The following is a 19,172-nucleotide window of genomic DNA, read 5'->3' on the forward strand; positions in this document are numbered from 1 at the left end:
GCCTCCCTCCTTCCTCCTTTCTTTCCTCCTCCTTCTTTAAGTTGAATTCTTATTCTCTTTCTTCCTTTCCTTTTTAACATTTAATTTTTTTAAATAGCTGATATGTTTTCACGCTTCAGAAACCAAAAAATGTAAAAAGAAAACATCTCCCGTACCATCGCTGTCCTCCATCTGTCCCGAGTACTGTCTCTTGTGTGTTTCCCGAGTGGTCAGCACATTGAAATGTGTATTGTTCTGTGTGAGTTAAAAAAAAAAAAAAAAAGCTTTGCAATATCTATTTGTATGCATATGACTATGAATATGAATATATTATCTGTTTGGAGTCCAAGACTATCAGTTGATGAATGATAAGCCAAGACCCACAGGAATCCAGCCCCTTTGCCCAAGGTCACTCTCAGAATCAGTAGCAGGGCTTGGACATTAATAATACTTACCCAGTGCTCTACAAAGCCTCACATTACAAATACTAACTTTAAACATAAATAACCTATTTTGTTAGGCAAATATAACCTTATTTATTTATTTATTTTTGGTTTGTGGGCAATGGAAGCCAAGACAGAGTACCTCATTATTCACAGCTTTGTATTTGTGAATTCTCCCACCTGCTAAAAATTTACTTACAACCCCCAAATCAATACCCATGGCATTTTCATGGTCATTCTGAGAGATGAGCAGAGAGGCAAAAAATGTGAGGTCAGACAAGGTAATACTTGGCCTTCTTGTTTCAGGTCTCATACTACACACAAGTGTCCTTTTTGTGGTCCATTTAATGCTGCGTTCTTCACATTTCTGTTTTTTTTGTGGGTGATTTGGCTATTTAAAATGGCCCCCAAGCATAGTGCTGAAATGCTGTCCCCCTCCTAAGTACAAGAAGGCTGTGCTGTGCTTTATGGAGAGAATACAGTGTTAGAGAAGCTTCTTCAGGCACGAGTGGTGGTGGTGTTGGCTGTGAGTTCAATGTTAATCAACAATATACATTGACTCATGTGTCTTTAAACAGAAATACACATGAAACAAGATTATGGGTTCAGTTGACAAAAATGCTGTGACCAGAGGCTTGCAGGAACCTAACCCTGTATTCCCCTGGGAGTGGTGGTTCAGTATTCGCTAATTCAGTGTTCACAGCAACTTTATAGAAGATAACTACTGCGACAACACATAAAGTCAAGTTTTCCTAGCTTACTTTTTAGTTCTTAGTGTCAGTTTATGTTTCTTGAATATGGTAGCTATGCTATCATAGCCCACATTCTTGAATTAAAAAAAATAAATCTCTCATGGACTGCAAAAATGGCTCCTAAATGCAATTTTGGAAGGAAAAGCCTTAAGCCATTATTGATTTGAGTAGTTCAAATATCTCACCACTTTAATAGCCTTTGAGCCATTATGAGATAGACAGTGTGGCAGTAGCTACAAAGTTTACAGTTCCTATAGGAGTGTTTGTATTTCTTATTAGTGTTAAAGAAGAAATTTACAATAATCTTCAGTAGGGAATTGTGATTGCATTTCATTGTATCAACAGCATGGAATTCAACCCAATTTTGCCATTGATAGAAAATGCAGTTTTTGTGTTAATTGCAATAAAAACCAAGTGTTGCTTAGCAAGTTTTTACTCATTATCCCAAGTGTTGGTACAATTTATGTATAACATATATGCTATATGTTATGTAGAAGAATGGATATAATTCCTTGTGATTTGTTAAAATGTAGGTATTTTCAGGAGGAATAACCTATTAAACTTTATTGATTTCTTATTGCTTTATATCATTTTGGACCATTATACTTTATAAATAGACAAAGATAATTTGGGACAATTATACTTCAGTGTGAATGAGTTTACCAAATGTTTTCCTGACTGCAGATTTTGATAGAAGACTTTGGTAGTGAGAAATAGATTGGTGGGAGTAGGAAGAAAAGTTCAGGCAGACATAGGGAGCTAATCTGTGTAAATAGCCTGTTATGGGTTGAATTGTGTCCTTCTCAGAAAGTTATGTTGGAGTCTTAACCCCCAGTACCTCAGAATGTGACTTTATATGCAGATAAGGTATTTACAGAGGTAATTAAGTTAAAATGAGATCATCAGGATGAGCACTAATCCAATATGACTGGTGTTCATATTAAAGGGGGAAATTTGGTTACAGAGACAGGCACATACAGGGAAACAAAGATTTTCTCTTCTCCCCACTTCCCTAGAATTGTGCCTGGGAGGTTCCCCAGTTCTCCCCTGGTCATTCCTTCTGCTTCTGCTCTTTGCTGGCAGGGGATGGTAGCCAGCAAAGATGGCTGAGATGGTGATCTCACTGCCTTTGCCTCAGCTGGGAGGGCGCGCATCCCCTCAGCTCTCCGGCAGGAGATACACCCCACAGACCACTTTCTCTGAAACCACTAAGGCTACTCACTGCCAGCTTCCTCACTGGTTCTCCTGGGTCCAGACCCCTCCTAGTCTCAGGAAACAGAAATGTTTGGCTCTGACATACTGTACACAATCCAAGTCTTGAGTCCTTTCAAGGCACTGGCTTTGAAATTTCAAAAGCTTAATCTTTTGCCTTCAATAGACTCTCCTCTTAAACTCTTCCCTGCTTATGGTTTTGAAGTCTATTTTGAAATGCGAAAGTATCAGGAATTAACTCTGTGTTTCCTTTCATTCTTTTCATAAGGCAATAAAGGCAAAATAATTAGTAGCCTGAAGGATGAGGGTACGGGGAGGGGTAGAGATAACAGGAAAGAACAGATGGGAAAGAGGGGGACATCAGTGACTGTTCAAAACACTGTCTTGCCACGTGTATTTGTTGTTTTCTCCTCTTCCCCCTCCTCCTCATTTTATTTGTTGTTTTTTTCTCACCACAGCCTCTCAGGTAGTTCTCAAGCTTGAGGATGTCCAAGAACTACCTAGCATAGTTGCACAGACCTCACTCTCTTTGAAGAAGACCTCTCTGGACCAATGGAAATGGCTAACACATAGGCTCATATTCCTTTTCATTTGTGGACACATACAGACTGAACTAAGAAATAGAAGGAAACATTTTAGGTGAATAAGACTGAAATTTATTTTTCAACCAAGAGTTGACTAGCAGCCTGGGGCTGGTTGAGTAGCAAAGCCTATTGTGACTGCAGCCCTGTGGCCCTTTGGCTTTGCCTGTGAAGCAGTTCTTTTAGACACAGATGGGGTGCGGGGTCCTTATCTAGGAAAGACTCACATAAGACAGAAGTCCATCAAAACGACATGACAGATCAGAGGGGAGAGTCAGGCAGACTGCACTGCTGTGCTGCATCTGAATTGCAAAGGAGAGGAGAGATGGGAGACAGTGTAATTAGAGGCATTTTAAGCTCCCTCGTAGGAGGAACAGCAAAATATCCTATATTTGAAACTAGAGTGGGGACCTGAAGTTCTAGGGTTGTGGCGGCAGGGACCAGCAATGTGGGGAAGCGAAGACTGAAAGAAAGAAGGCACAGCGTGTGCTCATACTCAGAGGGAGAGGGTTTGATCAGACTCTTGGAAGAATGAGAGGAAACAGTTCTAGGAGAAAGGAATAGTAAAATAATATTTCTCCCAAGTACAATGAGAGAGGGAAGGCTAGAGAAGAAAGAATGAGAGATTGAGGGGGAGGAGGTGGCGAGGGCAGGGGTGATGGGGCAGAAAGAACTAAAAAGAAAGCAGATTGAATATTTACAAGGCATAAAATAAGAATTAATTTTTTTAAGGAACAGTATTTCACTATAGAATGTCTCTCGGCATGCCATTAAAGTTTAATTTAGATTATACAGCTTTGTCATGCTCACTATGTATTTTTCCTAAAAATACTTTAAAAAGTGCTAACCAACCTTCTTGGTCACAGTTCAGAGTACGATTGTGGAGCCTCATATAGACCCAGAGAGTTTCTCCTCCTAAAGGCTGATTTTGTTCTCTACCTGATCCTGCCAGACTGAAGAAATGAGCATGAGTTGTTTTTTCAGTAAAGAGCAACTCTCAAAACTGCTCTGGTGCTGAGAGGAGAGGCAAAAATACCAGTGTTTCAAGTTTCTCCTGTAAAAGCTTTCTCCTTCAAGTCATCCCTGACAGCCAAATAGCACTTTATACTTTTAAAGCACTTTCAGTTGCATTACCTCATCCGAATTTTAGTAAATTCTGTCATAAAGGGCATTTTCTGTATGGTGTGTTTGTACATACTGCCTTTTCCTCACCAAACCCAATAAAATGTTAGACATGGTTAATTAGTTTCTTATACCCTACATACTCTCAGCCTTTCACTATTTTCACTTAAGTGTTTGTTTTGTTTCGTTTTTTCTCTTCTAACTAGGGAGCATTTTATGCTGCTGATCAATTCTCCCGACTGTCCAAATTTCTAGTCTTCCGCTTAACAAAGTAACAGAAGACATCTGAGACCTAGAAAAAGTCTCAGTTGAGGTGGGTCTCAGGCTGTCTGTGTCATAGCCAGCTGCCCCGGCTGGCCGTTCGTTGGTAGTGTGAGAGCCACTGCAGCCTTTTTGTGCTGTTGAGGAACATCAGCGCTATCAACCAAAGTTTCAAAGCCAGCCTAGACCTGGCTGTGAACCCTGGATGTGCCACTTAGTAGCTGTGTGGCATTCTCCATAAAGTGGTGATGTCCACTTAATATCATTTGTCAAGTTTCTAAGTGCAGTAGAGTTCCTGCCACACAGTAGGCATTGAATGAATGTTAATTCCTCCCCTTACCTCACAGAAGGAAGGCAGTTGAAAAGTGGAGTCACCCAATGGTTTATGTGACAAGGGCTGGAATTTGAGCTTTTTAACAGAAGTAGAGATGGGAACGCTTTGCAAAAACTCAGGGTAATTGTGTGCATTGCTAAACTCTGACCAGTCCACCAAACCCACTGAAACCAGGGTATCTGCTGACACCCCAGTGGATGACATAGTCCCCATCAGGTAGGTTATGAGGCACCTCCATACCAAAGTCCCCAGTTGGCCCCAAATGCATACTATAGTCCCAAAGAAGACCATTCCCACCAGCCCCATAATTACACAACAGCAAACACAGATATCATCAGCCAGGCAACATCACTCAGACATTTTACTTTCCTAATATGGGACAAACAGTTTTGAGTGTTTTTGCTTTAAAAGATCTATCTCCTTTCTCCTTTCTTAAACCTCGTCTCTGGGGATTTCCTAGACCCGAACCTCTGTCTGAGTCAAGTTCCCTGCTTTTCTACTCAGATCTCTTCCACTCAGTTCTCAATCTTAGGTCTCTAATAGTCTTTATTTTTTTTAACAGCGGATAGGAAGAACTAGAGTCGTAGCCCCTGGGGAAAAGCCTTGGCCTTTATTCCCCTATGGAAGAAAGCAAACAAAAGCCCACCCACTTCGAACTTAACACAATAGATGTTGATTTTCTGCCTAAAGAGCAAAACAGAGCTGGGAGAAGTGGACTGGAAGATAGGAAGGGTTTGCTTCCACAGAACAAATGATCTCTCTGTGACAGACAGTGGCTTGGTTTCTAAAAGCATATGTAGGGTACATACATTGGCCAAATATTTCATTGGATGCCAGAGATACAAAGGTAAGTAGAACACAGTCTTTACCCTAGGACATCAAAGCCTACTTGGAAGGACAAGTGACACCCATAATGCAGCCTGTCATGATTGTGACAGATGCTAAAAAAAGGCTCAAAATGACAAGCGCTCTGGAGTCACAGAGGGGAAGTAGTGAACTCTAACGGCAGGAGACGGGGCTAAGAGAAGGCTTCACACAAGGGGCAGTGCTGATGCTAATTAGAATCTCCACGTTGGTTCTAGCCAGCAGTTATTTTGTGAAAATGAAATGAATCAGGGAATTTATTGATATTTCTGGTCTGTCCTAATTTTTATTTTTTCTTTTTAATGATCTTTTCAATTTATTCATAAATTTCTGTTTTGTAGATGTGTGTGTGTATATATATGTGTGTGTGTGTGCATATATACTTACATGCATTATATTTATATATATGTGTATGTACCTGTATATATTATAAATACTGTGCTTTCTTTTGTGACTCTAGCTTCTGCTTCTCTCATGTATGGTCAAGGGTTAAAATATGCTTGAAGCTATGCTGCTTCTCCATAGAAGATATCAGTGATGATTTCTTCTAAGTGAGCTGAACCTGGAGTCAGTGTGTATTTTATATATATATAAATATATTTATACCTCTTTTTATATTAATCCCACAAATACCTTCCTTTCTTCCTTTCTAAGACTTTCACCTTTATTTGCTGCTCGGTATTTTCTTCACCTTGCTTTTCATATAGTTTGCCAGCATCATGCAGCCTGTAACCGAGCAACCTGCCCCAGGATCCCTTAAAAGAAATACCTGGAGAGGCCCAGTATTGTGGTCCTGGTATGCAACCCCTGTTGTTACTTTCCAAGCTTCGTGCAATTCTGAAACTTCAAAATAGGCTTGCACTTTGGGACGTGCTGCTGTCTTTATTGTGAGGAGATGCTCTATGCCCTGCCCTGCTCTCTTGATCGCCCTTAAGAGTATTTTCTGTTAATGGAATATTTCCTGGAGCTCTCTGTTTCAGCCTGTCTAGAGCTGTCTGTCCTTGAGCTGTCTCTGAGTCACACTGATCCAAGGAAACAGGATTTGTCCTGCTCACATTTTAATAGGAAGAGAGCTCAAAGTAGTGTAACCTGGCAATGATTTCTTAACTGAACCAAAAACTCTACTTTCTGTGCAGTTCCTATAAGTGACCTCCCGAGCTGCTGCTACTTTGTCATTCCATGTCTGTTCTCGAGGAAGGGGTCAGCCTCAGTTGAAGCTTACGTCACCTCCCTGTATTACATGGGCCACAAAAGCACTTTGCAGACTATAATGCATCATACAAACTGAGTCTTACTGTAATTATGTTAGAAAGAGCAACCCACCAAAGAGTCAAGTCTGTGTGCAGATCACACCCACCTCTCTGTCCTTTATCACCATTTACGGAAACTACTTTGGGACTCAGTTGCTTATTGTTCCTCTTGGTCATTAAGAGGCTACCCATGTGACTGCAGAAGAGTCCAAAAGAGACTTCAACTTTTCAGGAGTATCCCTGTATTTTTTAAAAAATATGATAAACATTGATTAGTTTAGGGGATCTGTGTTTTTTATTATCATCTATAGTTTTTTCCCGCATTGGTAAATGTCTTCAAATTAAAAAACTTAAAAATCCTCTCTGAGCAGAACTGCATACCTGCTAAAACATACATGGTTAACATACAAGAACAGGGACCAAATCCTTCTGAATCAGCTGGCTCCTGAAGGTAACTTTTTTTCTTTAATGGAGGTGCTAGGGATTGAACCCAGGACCTCGTGCATGCTAAGCATGCGCTCTACCTCTGAGCTATATCCACCTCCTGAAAGGTAACTTCTAAATCTCTCACATTTACGGTTTTTCTTTTAAAAAAATGTTCATTTAAAAATTTTTCTTAGCATCCCCTCCCGTTTATGCTAAGAATACCTACTATGCTTATCTGAGCATATTTATATAATAGTAGGCAACTGGAAATGGTAGGCACCAGGTGCAGACACTGAGAATGTAAGTCTGATGATTGATACTGTGCTGATGAAAACATGTTAAATTTTGAAAGTGGCATACTGAATTGTATATTACACCATGATTAAAATGAGGTGCACATTGTATACATGCTGTGCATGTATGGGTGTGGGGGGGTAAAATTGGGTAGGAATATGAAGAAACGAAAATTACCATACAGTAGCAGGAATTATGGGTGGCTTTAAAAAATTGCTTGTAAAAATTTTAAGTCTATTTAGCATATGAAGAAAAATGAATGTCCTTATGTTTATGTCTTCGTGCCATGGAGCTTTCCTTTGCTTCCCATTCTTTTTTTTTTTAATATATTTTTATTGCAGTGTAATCAGTTTACAATATTGTGTCAATTTCAGGTGTACAACACTTCAGTCATATAGGAACCTACATATATTCATTTTCATATTCTTTTTCACCATAAGTTACTACAAGATACTGAATATGGTTCCCTGTGTGCTTCCCATTCTTTCAACTTTGTGCTTTCTTCTGTGACTCTTCTGCTTTTCTGGCATGTGTTCAAGTGTTTACCTGCTAGACTCCATGCTCCTTCTGTTAGGCATTCTGGCTATAAACGGTGATCTCTTCTACATAAGCTGAAAATGGGTCAGTGCACAGATCTCCGTCCCTTCCTCCTTCATTTCCGTCTCTCTGAGGCGTGAGCTGTCCTGAGAAGCACCTTAAGGATCAGGCTTACGTCATTCCCTCATACTCTCTTTCCACCCAGCCCATGAGTGCAGTGAGGAGACCCTGCTGGGGAAGATCCTCCTGAACTTCAGCTCTCCGCTTCTTTGCATGGAGGGCCCGGTCTACAATCTGTCTTGGTGCAGAATTAAAAATCACCTTCCTGATTCTCTGCTTTGGATCAGGATCCTTATCCCATAGTTCCTCTTAAGCTATTATGGTTTACCCTTTTATTGTATGTTGTGTGCCTTTTGAGTCATGTTCCTGGAACTTTTTGCTTGCTTTGCAGTAAGAGTTACCCAAAACTCAGAATTTAGAAATGCTAGTGCTCCCCCATTCTCAGGAGCTTTTTTACTTTAAAAATGTCATTGTTAATAAATAGTATATGGATATGTATAATACACATGAATCTATGTGAGTATATTTATATTATATATATATAATGCCAAAGTATGTGCCACAATTATAAAATCATGTGTTAGAATGGTAAACACTTAATTAATGAGAGAGGTTTTAATGTGGTGATAAATACTGGGTGAAAGAGAAATAGTTGTTAGTTTAGAGGCCCTCAGTGGACTGGCAAATTTTTTTTTAAAGGGGAGAAAAATAGGTTGCAGTGTTAAGATTTGATAAGGCTGAGTGGTGAATGCACGTGTGTTCCTATGTTAGTCTCTATTATTGTCTGTGTACACCAACAATTTCACAATTTTTTTAATGTCGTTGTTAACAACTTATTACATTGTGCTGGTCATTTGAACTTTTTGATTGAAATCTTACAGGAACCAGCAGTGAGAGAATTTTGGAAGTGAAAGGGAAGGGAACCTATACAAAGCAGGTAGTTGAGAGATACAGAAAACAAATTTATATATATTAAGAAAATTACGAAGAGGAACTGAAGTTAAGCGCAATACCTAAAATTGCAATAGAGGAATTAAAAATAGTGAGACGTTCATATTGGGGGGAAGGTTGTAAGGGGGGGTGAACTAAGCACTCATGTATCAGAATGGGAAGGAAGTCCACAGATAAAGTCTGTCTGTTTGATAAATAAAGAAGTGGCGATATGACTGTGTTATTGAGAGATAGGTAAGTAACCACCCAAAAGAATTTTTAAAACTGTAGCTGTTACAAAGTTAAACTTGGTTGCTTTTCAAGTGTGGGTCCAGTAGGGTTTGGGTGGAAGGCAAAGGGGTGAGGTTGGGCTGGGAAGTAGCAGCAAGGCATTCTTACCTTTTGCAATAAGTTCTTCAGCACTATTGGGTTTTTTTTTTTTAATTTTGTAAACATGCTCTGATTAAAAAAATGTTTTTAAAGATAACACAATAGTAAGACCATCAGACCCAAGAAAATGTCTGTCTTCAATAATCTGATCAAGTAACTCTTCACTTATTAAGCTATGTTGTCTGCATGCAAATAGTGTTTACATCTTCATTTTTCAGTTAGTATCCTAGAATTATCCTTATTTTGTTTTTATTTCTGTGTTTCTTTTCTTTCCTTTAATTTTTGCTTCCTGCGAACATTTTAGAAATAATTTCTCTATATAAAAATTTGAAAGCAGTTTATTCATTTACGGAAAGTTTGTTTCTCATAGACTATTAAGTAAAACAAGGAAGGCAATTCAACTGGCTTTCAAACATGCCTTTGACAAATATGTACAGAAAGTAGAGCTGGGGCTGAGGAATAGAGGAGCTGCTAATGGGTTTTGGGGGGGGTGATAAAAATGTTTTAGACTTATAGAGAGTGGTGATGGTTGCCCTTCTTTGTAAATTTACCAAAATGACTGAACTGTACACTGTCAAGGGGTGAATTTTATGATACATGAATTATATATCAATAAAAAAAAGTCCAGGAAAAATACTGCAAGGGAATAAACTAAAATGATAATCAGTGTGTGTTTTATATATGTGTGTGTGGTATGTGTGTGTGTGTGTGTGTATACATATATATATATATATATATACATATATATATATGTACATATATACTGTCATCTACTTCCCAAAGGTTTGGTAATGTGATAGTACTTTCATAATTTCAGACATATTTTAAAGTAGTGTCATTATCCTCAGTGCTATCTTCAATGCAATCTTCATGTATCTAATTTTTCCTCCTAATTCCATAATACCTTTCTCGTGTATTCTAAAGTGCATAATTACTCACATTTTAATCGATTTTCTTTATAGTTTGGGGTTTGGTATTACTCTCATTCTTGTTTGGCTTTTTCTTTTCATCATCTTGTTGCTGCCAGATTTTTACATCTGTTTTGCTCTTTGTGCTGTTTTCTTCACTCACTAGAACACTTTGCTGCTTTCCTTGAGAGCTCTCCCTGAAACACATATAAATGCCTTAACCAAATTGTGACTTCCTGAAAAAGGAGCTGGACTTTTCTGCCTTGAAGCATTCCTCAGTCTAATCAAAACTGGCAGGAAATCTGGAGGAGAAGGGGAAAGGAGCACAGGGAGAGTAAGAGGAGGAAAAACTGATATTTATTGAGCCCTTTTTCTATGCCAGGCTCTGTCCATGCATTTTCTCAATGCTCCCTCTAGCCAGGAAGGCACTGCTACCATCTTCGTTTCAGTGTAGACTCTGTGGCTCAGATAGGTTAAGTAACTTGCTCAAGGTAACACAGCTGGTAAATAGGCAAGTGTCAGAGCCAGTCCTAACTTCAAAACCAGTGCTCTCTCCTCTACACCTTAATTTTTAGTTAGGTCAATTCTATTGAGAAATAGTACCAAGATGGCCTCCAAAAAGTTATATCTACTTGTAGCAATGATTAGTGGATTTTCGTGTTTATTGGTCATTTGTATACTTACCATTAGCAGACTTTCTTATGTGTGTTAGCTGCTTATATAATTTCATCTCTGAATTTCCTACTTCTTTCCTTTTCCTGTTCTCCTACTGTGTTTTTGTTGCTTATGATTCTTACTGATTTGCAGTACTCTGTATCATGGCTAATGAGTCTTTATTTTCTATGTTATAATTATGACCTCCTAGATTGCCATTCACCTCCTAACTTTGTTTATAGCACTTTTACATGTAAAACAATTATAATTTCACATTTTAAATATGATTATAGATATAGTGTTACTCTAAACAATGATTTTACCACCCTGAGGTTATGAAAGCATTTCTGTGAATTTAGTTCTTAGTAGTTTTATAATTTTCTTTTTTACTAAAATACGTTCAGGTCCTTGATCTGTCTGAAATTTAACTTAGTGTATGGTATGTATGTTCTTTCTCTTAAACAATAATCCGTTGTCCCAAATCAATTCATTTTATTTTATAAACTGATTTTGTATGCTACCTTTGTGGAATATACATGCATACACATACATACACTAAATTGAGATACACACATATGTAAGAATCTGCCTCTAAATTTTCTAGTCTGTTCCATTATTTTTTATTTTTTTATTTTTGCCTATTCCTAAACCAGTACCATGTTGTTAATTTTGATATTTGGTAGGACAAATCTCATCTTCTTGCAGTATCTTTTAAATAAACAAATTCACAAATGAATAAATAAAATTTGCACCCAAAGATGCTAAATGACTTGCTCAAATTCATGTATAATTTAGGGATAGAATTCAGACAATAATCTCAGTATCTTGAGTTTGGGTCATGGATTCATTTTGTTTAACGGATTTTTATTGAGCACCTATTGTATGCCAGAAGTTATTCTTGCTTCTGAGAATTCAGCAGTGAAGGAAACAAAAAAATTTATGCTCTCATGAAGCTAACACATGTTCAACATTATTATTCATCTTCAAATAGGTATATTCTCCGTATACCTCTGCTAAATTTCCCAGTTCTTGAGAAATAAATCTCAGTTATTACTTCAGCAAAATTAAAATTAAATCTTGTACTTTTTATTTCATAGCCTCTTCTCCTTGCATATAAAAATTTTTAACTCTATAGTTTCATTTCTCTTTTTTTAATGCAAAGTAGTTTCTCTTCTATATCCAAGTTTGGTTTCTAAAAATCTTTTTGTAGAGAGTTCACTGTTAAGGAGCTTAAGATTTTGTGAGGAAAATTAGTTTAGGGAAATCAAGGTCACAGATAAACTAGAAAAAATACATATTTTCCTTAAACAGTAATTAAAATAATACATTTAGCACATATTATGCATCTGAAATCAGTAAGTAATTTTCCTTCACCATTTCTAGCTCTGGTGGAATTTTTCAGAACTTCCCTTTTATAAAATTTCCAAAGATGTATGATTATTTTCTTTTAGAGCATATAATATTCGTGTTGAGTCTTTTTTTTCCCTATAAGTTCTGGTCATTGCATTTCAAATTTTATGACTTGGAGTAGTCGATTCCCACCATCTAGTCCCAAAATGACCCCAGAGAAAGAGAGTAAGATGATAGGCGTTAGATGCAATTATATGTTTGGGCTCTGAAGTTATACAGATCTGGATTCAGAGCCAGCTTTGCCACAAAATCACTGTGTGACCTTAGGCAGGTGAGGTCACCTCTCTAAATTAGGATCTACTCCTGTAGATTGGTGAGAATAATACTAGTGCTTCATAGATTGTTGAGAAAATCAAATAAGCTAGAACAAGTAAAGTTAACAGCTTAGTGCTTGTCACGTGATACATATTCAGTGTTAGCCAATACTATTATTATCGAAATGTTTGTCAATATCCTTCCACTACAAAGAGCAGTGGTTCATTTGGGTGGCAGAAGTAAGGGTGCTGTGAGGATATTCGTAGAAAAAAGGACTTTAAGAATGCCCTGATAATTCAGGAAAAGTGATGAAGTTGGTCCTCGTGGACGCTGGCTGTCATTCAGGGACCAGAGGCATCCAGTAAGGAGTTGTTGATCTGAGTCATCCTGTTGCCTTGGCAAGTTCATGGATCTCATTATTGCAGTGACTCAGCATCCCTCTGTCTGCCCTGCCACCATTCCTATTTCAACTCACCAATTTTTCAACTCTCCTCTGAATACCTTGTAATTTTAGCTTACCATGGCTTCTGCTTGTCCGTAACCACTTACTCATCTTTTCTGATAATTCAGAGCTTCACCTTATTCACAGTTTGTCAGTTCCGTGTCAGATTTCTAGGACATAGTGTCTGCTTGACCCAGCAATATCCCTATTTGTATAGAGGTTCTATGCCAAGGCTCCTCATAGGCCATAACCTCATCTTCAAATCAGTTGCTTTGGGGTTTCATGCTCATTCTTGGTTCCGGTCAGCTGAGGTAGGAGAATTGGGAGTTGAGGAATTAGGGAAGGGGAGGCCAGGTCGTGTGGTGTAGGATGTGACTACTCTCTCAGTAGGACCCACAGGCTTTGCATTTTCCCTAAGGAAAAAGTGAGAGGAAAGGATTCCAGGAAATCCTTTGGAATGGGGCCATGTGATGACTGACTTGCCCATAAACTATACCTTAGGTAAATTATATCTGATCTATTCAACGTAGCGAAAAAGGAAAGCATCACTCTTCTTTCCTCCATTCATAGTTATTTTATTATTTTGGTTGATTTCAAACTTGACACAAAATGGGGAAATTATTAACTCAGAGGATCCATGAAAAAATTAAAAAGTAGATGGCTAAATCCAGTCTTTCTTCCCATATTACTTTACTTCCTATTTTAAAGTTATACCCTATTTCTTTCCTTTCTGGTCCCCATAAACTTACTCTAACCTTGAGTGATCTAATGCTATCTCAATGACCTGTTTCTGGTTTACATAACACATGGCCCATATATATGGTTTATTTTTAATTCCTCTAGGCTTCCTTTGAACTCCTTTTACTTCCTTAGATTCTTCGTGTTTTACTTCCTTTAATCTCAGGATCCACATTACTTCCCCTTCCTGTATTCTTCTGTCTGAAATAGCTTAAACAGCCTCCAAGATGCTTCTCATTTCATTTGTATTTTACCTTCGTGGATTTCCTGGAATCCTTTCCTCTCACTTTTTCCTTGCCTCTTTGTCATTGAGCTCATGAGGTTTTCTCCTCCATTGACTCTAGACAAGGGTATCTGCTGGAGTAAGTAGTCTTAATATTCTTCCCTCAGCCAAGGTTCATCTTGGCAATCATTGTCCACTTTTTTTTGTGCATTTATTTTTTATCTTCACCATTTCCTGAAACTGAAATGAATAAAAGTGAAATTCATCTTCTTATTTTTATCCTGTCTCTTCTATTGACCCCTTTGTCTCATTATTCTTTTATAGAATCAGTTACGTTTATTAAGTATTTACTAGATGTTAAGCACTGTGTTAAATACTTTAGAAGCATCTTTGCCTTACAACCCTCTGAGACAGTATATTTTCTACTGCTAATAATTCTATAACAAATCATCAAAAATTTAGTGGCTTAAGACAACACTAATTTATTCTATCACAGTTTTGGTGAGTAAGGAATCCAGATACAGGTTACCTGGGTCCTCTGTTCAGTGTCTCACAGGCTGAAATCAAGGTGTCGGCTGGGGCTGCAATCTCATCTGGGGCTTGGGTCCTCTTCCAAGTTTATTGGTTATTGGCAGAGTTCAGTTTCTTGCAGCAAGGTGACCAAGGCCCCGGCTTTCTTGCTAGCTCTCGGCCAGGGACTGCTTTCAGCTCCAGGAGGTCATCCTCATGGCTTCTTTTCTCATAAGCTGTTTGATTCCTTCCATGGCAGTAGGATTACCTTCTTAAAGCTTACATGATCAGGTCAGGCTCACCTGAGATGATCTCTTTTTAACTCCAAGGCAACTGATTAATGACTTTATCCCGGAGTGATACCCCATCATAGTCACTGGTGCCCCCCCAACACTCCGGGGCAGGACATGCATGCCACAAGGAAGAAATCTTGAGGCCATCATGGAATTCTGCTCACCACAAAGAGGTGCCGCTGTTGCCCCCATCTTACAGTTGTGAAGACAGTCACATGGCTTGTAAGTAACAGAGTGAGAGTAAAATTCCAGGGATTTTGATTCCAAAACCAGTGTTCTGACCCAATATACCAGACCGCCTTTATTGTCTCAACTTCTGCCTGCAATATTGTCCTTATCCCTATTTCTACCTGCAAAATTATATTTCTTCCATCTGTCAAAGTTCAGTATAATTCTCATGTCCCTCATGAAGTCTTTTTGATTAAAGAAGCTTGTTGTTGACCACAACCAACCATCGTATCTCTCATGTTTTCCAAACCATCTATCAGTTATAGTTTATAGGACACAGCAATTATCAAGAGCTAATCTTCTATGTTTATGCTAGAAATATATTGATTGCTTTCTATACCTGACCGATAGTTGTCAAACTTTACCTATATAAACATTTTATTCCCAGGAAAACTTAGACATAAGTAGAAATAAAAGAAACTGAAAGCTTCACTTATTTCCACCCCCTCAAAACGGTGCAACAAGTGATATGCCCTGAAACCAAGAGATAAACTATATTGGAAAAAGTGAAGTATCTTTTGGAAATCAGACCAACAGGTTGTAGCATCAGTGTGACTACTAACTCCTGGTCAGGCTAAATGTGTCCAGGCAAGTTGGTCCAGGAAGGGCCTTGCCTTCTATTTCAGGGGTCCTCAAACTTAACTACATCAGAATCACCTGAGGGCTTGTTAAAATACTAAATTGCTGAGCTTCATCCCCACAGTTTCTGTTCAGTGGGTCTGTGGCAGGGCCTGAGAATTTGCATTCCTAACAAGTTCCCAGGTGATGCTGATGCTTCTGGGCTGGAGACAACACCGAGAAACACTATTCTGGAGTGAAGACCCAACAGACAGAAAGTATAGGATAGCTAGTTGTAGCTAAAAATCTGGAGGAATCTTTAAAAAAAAACAATTATTATTCCCCTACAATAGACGGGCTCTTACATGAAGAAGAGAGCTTTCCATGACTAGAAATAAGCAGACATTGGACAATCACTCATTGGGGATATTGTGAAAAATGATAGCTGCAGTAAGCAGTGCTATCCTGAGTCCAGTTCATGAAGGCAGGATTGATTGGGGGTGGGGGCCTTGCCTGGGCAGAGGGAGGGGGACATGAGGCTCTGCCAGGGCATGGCCATCAGGAAGAGAAGACAAGGCACTGAGTCAAATAGACTTGGTATTACCTGGAAGAGGGTTTTAAATTTCACCAAAAATGAGTGAAAAATGAAAGAGTAACAAGGAGGAAAGAGTAGACTGGGGCTAGGGATAACCAGACTTGCTTCATTCTAGAAAAGATTATGTGGCTCATGAACAAAGTGTACATAAAAATGAAAAATCAAAGCAGAAGGAAGGGAAACATTTGAAGACGGTAACCCACAAATGCTGGGCATCCCACAAAGTGGCCCTTTTGTACAACTCTGGTCAAATATTTTCAGATTGGGAGGAGAGGTATAAGATTGGATGGTTAAAAAGGGATCACTAAACAGAACAGAGTTGTACTGGAATTACTTTTCAGTCACCAAGGGGAAGCCTTTAACAACTCCAGATCTCAGAGTCCCAGTGAGTTTAGGGTTAGCAGTGGAGGGTCACAAGTAGTGGGAGGAGGACCGGAACCTGTCATTCCCAGGCATGTTCAGGTTTGGATTCCCTAGCACCTGATGATCTCAGTCAACTTGAATGTTTAGTAGTTGCCCCTAAAGCTGTTCAACAACAGACTTGAAACTTGCAGATATCAATCCTTAAGCAATTCCATCTAGTCCTCTTGGTGGGGACAAATTTATTTTTACAGGAGGTCACTGGTGAACCAAAGTGTTTCCACTTTTATCTCTTCTGCATTGAGCTATAATTTGATACATTTTTTTCATTAAAAACATTTTAAAAGACTTCTGCTTTTAAAACAAACTGTTTGAAAACAATTGGGTAGTCGTGGAAGAAAGATCAGCCTTTGAAGACATACATACCAGGATTTGAACCCCAGTCCTTATCAGTTATCTTACAGCAACCTTGAGTGAGTTTCTTAATCTCATGGAATCTTGCTTTCTTTATCAGTATATGGTGGAAAGGACGTCAAGCTGGGAGGTGATTGCAAATTCTTTGAGGTCTTTGTCATATTCCTAGTCCTTGGCACTTAGTTGCTCACAAAACATTTGCTGAATGAGCTAAAAATTTATATGTAAACTGTCTAGCATAACATCTACTTAATAAAAGGGAGTTAGTATTATTATTACTGCAAGCTTTTTTTTTTTTTTTCCATCATGCTCAAATACCACATGAGCTTGCACTTCAGATTTCAGAAGATCATTTGAGGAGGTGTTGGGATTTGGGCAGGGTACAATTGAGTGGTAGCCAAAGGGGACTTTATTTTGACCTGTAACTTCTATAATTTTTGCAAGGAAAATATATTCGTGTATTATTCGTTCTATCAGAGAAAAAAATACAAAAATGTTCAAAGTAAACTAAAAACCTCCTTCACATCACTGCATGAATGGTCTGCCAGCCAGCAGAGGGGTTTTTCTTTGATTTTTTGTTTATAATTCTGCACACACACACACACACCCAGACTCCCAACTTTCCATCTAATTAACATATTTTCCTTTTCATTAAACAAGCTGCCTTGAACTGCATAACCCTTTTCTGCTGGAGAAATATGTAGGTCTCAGGCAGCAGCTGCTTTACCCTTTGTCATCTAAACCGCTTATCTTATCATGTTCAGAACAATTTACTTAAACCTTTTATCTTATCTCATGAAGGGCTCTGGTTACCACATCTCTTCTTCTCCATGGTGAACACACAGAATGTGGTGGTGTGTGCAGCCTGGGCAGAGAGTGGCCTCTTAACCCTTTGTTGCTCCAAAGCTCCCCAAATGACAGCCATCTGTCCAGCAATCTCTGGCTGGCTGGCCAGACCCTCCAGGTTGGGCCTCACTTGACCTAGTGTTCTTTTCTAGCCACGTGGAGATGCCTCAGCTCCTCTAGTGGATGGTAAGCTTTTGGGGAGTGGAGAATAAGCCTTCAAACTATTTATGATCTTCAGCCCAACAGTGCCTTTGTCTTCTAAGGAATGTTCCTGTTGGATGAGTGAAACTGAAATTTTGATCTTGTGTTAAGAAAAACAGTTGGTTCAGTCACTACTTTTTATCTACAATAAATAGAACTTGTGGCTGAGAAGCAACTTTCCATTTTTGTAATAAGTAATTTCCAATTATCTACTATTTTTCAAGATTTTGGGCTTCCCTTGGTCATGACTTATCCTGAGCTCTACATTGAATGTCCTTTGTTTTTCCTCATCTATTAATTTGGCTAAAGATATCTTCAACTTCTGCTCCTGCAGAATATGCTGATTTTATAGTTTATTTTCCATGACAACTAAATCATTGGATGGGAGTATTTCATTGGAGAAACTTAAACATTTCATCTTCGCATCCAGAGAATCGTTTGTTTGTTAGTTTGTTTTTGGTATTGCTTAGTAGAGACCGCTGCCTTTGGGAAGACCTAGGTTTGAATCCTGGATCTGCCATTTAGTAGCTGTGTGGCTGTGGACCACTTATTTCACTTTTCTAAGCCTTATTTTTTAATTTATATTATTAAAAGATAAAAAACTGGCCATATGTCATGATTGCAAGGATTAACTGAGAAAATGATGTTAAAGACTTAGCTCAGTGGCCAGTCCACAGACAGTGCTTCTTAAATAGTGTCTATGATTATTACTGTGGTGGTTATTGTAGACTTCATTCCTTTATCCATCCATTTATCTGGTTGTTGTAGCAAAGCCCTTCCCGGGCACTCTGGGAAAACAAAAATGATTGAGACATTCATTCTTCCTGCTTTTATAAAACATGTGTGTTTGGGTACACTTCTCTTACTATCTCTATATATTTAACTCTGCAAACCATAGTGATATAAGTTATAAGCACTGGCAGAATCCATACTTTTTTATGTTAATCGCATAACCAAACAGCCTTTATTAAATATTCTCAATACTTGATCCTCTGAGGAACTCAGAGGTACTATACGCAGCATTTCTTACAAGAAGTTTTTATGGGGCTGTAGATACATATTTAACAAAGAAGGACTGTATATAATTGGATATCAAAGTACA

At 38.5% G+C, this 19,172-nt stretch overlaps 1 long non-coding RNA gene across 2 annotated transcripts in view; it reads left to right on the forward strand.

The window, feature by feature from the left end:
* The window catches only part of LOC105089078 (uncharacterized), a 97,770-nt gene that overhangs the window by 16,161 nt on the left and 62,437 nt on the right, over window positions 1-19,172 (forward strand). The window lies entirely within an intron of this gene.

This window comes from Camelus dromedarius, chromosome 4 (genome assembly GCF_036321535.1).
Source record: "Camelus dromedarius isolate mCamDro1 chromosome 4, mCamDro1.pat, whole genome shotgun sequence".
Classification (NCBI taxonomy): Eukaryota; Metazoa; Chordata; class Mammalia; order Artiodactyla; family Camelidae; genus Camelus; species Camelus dromedarius.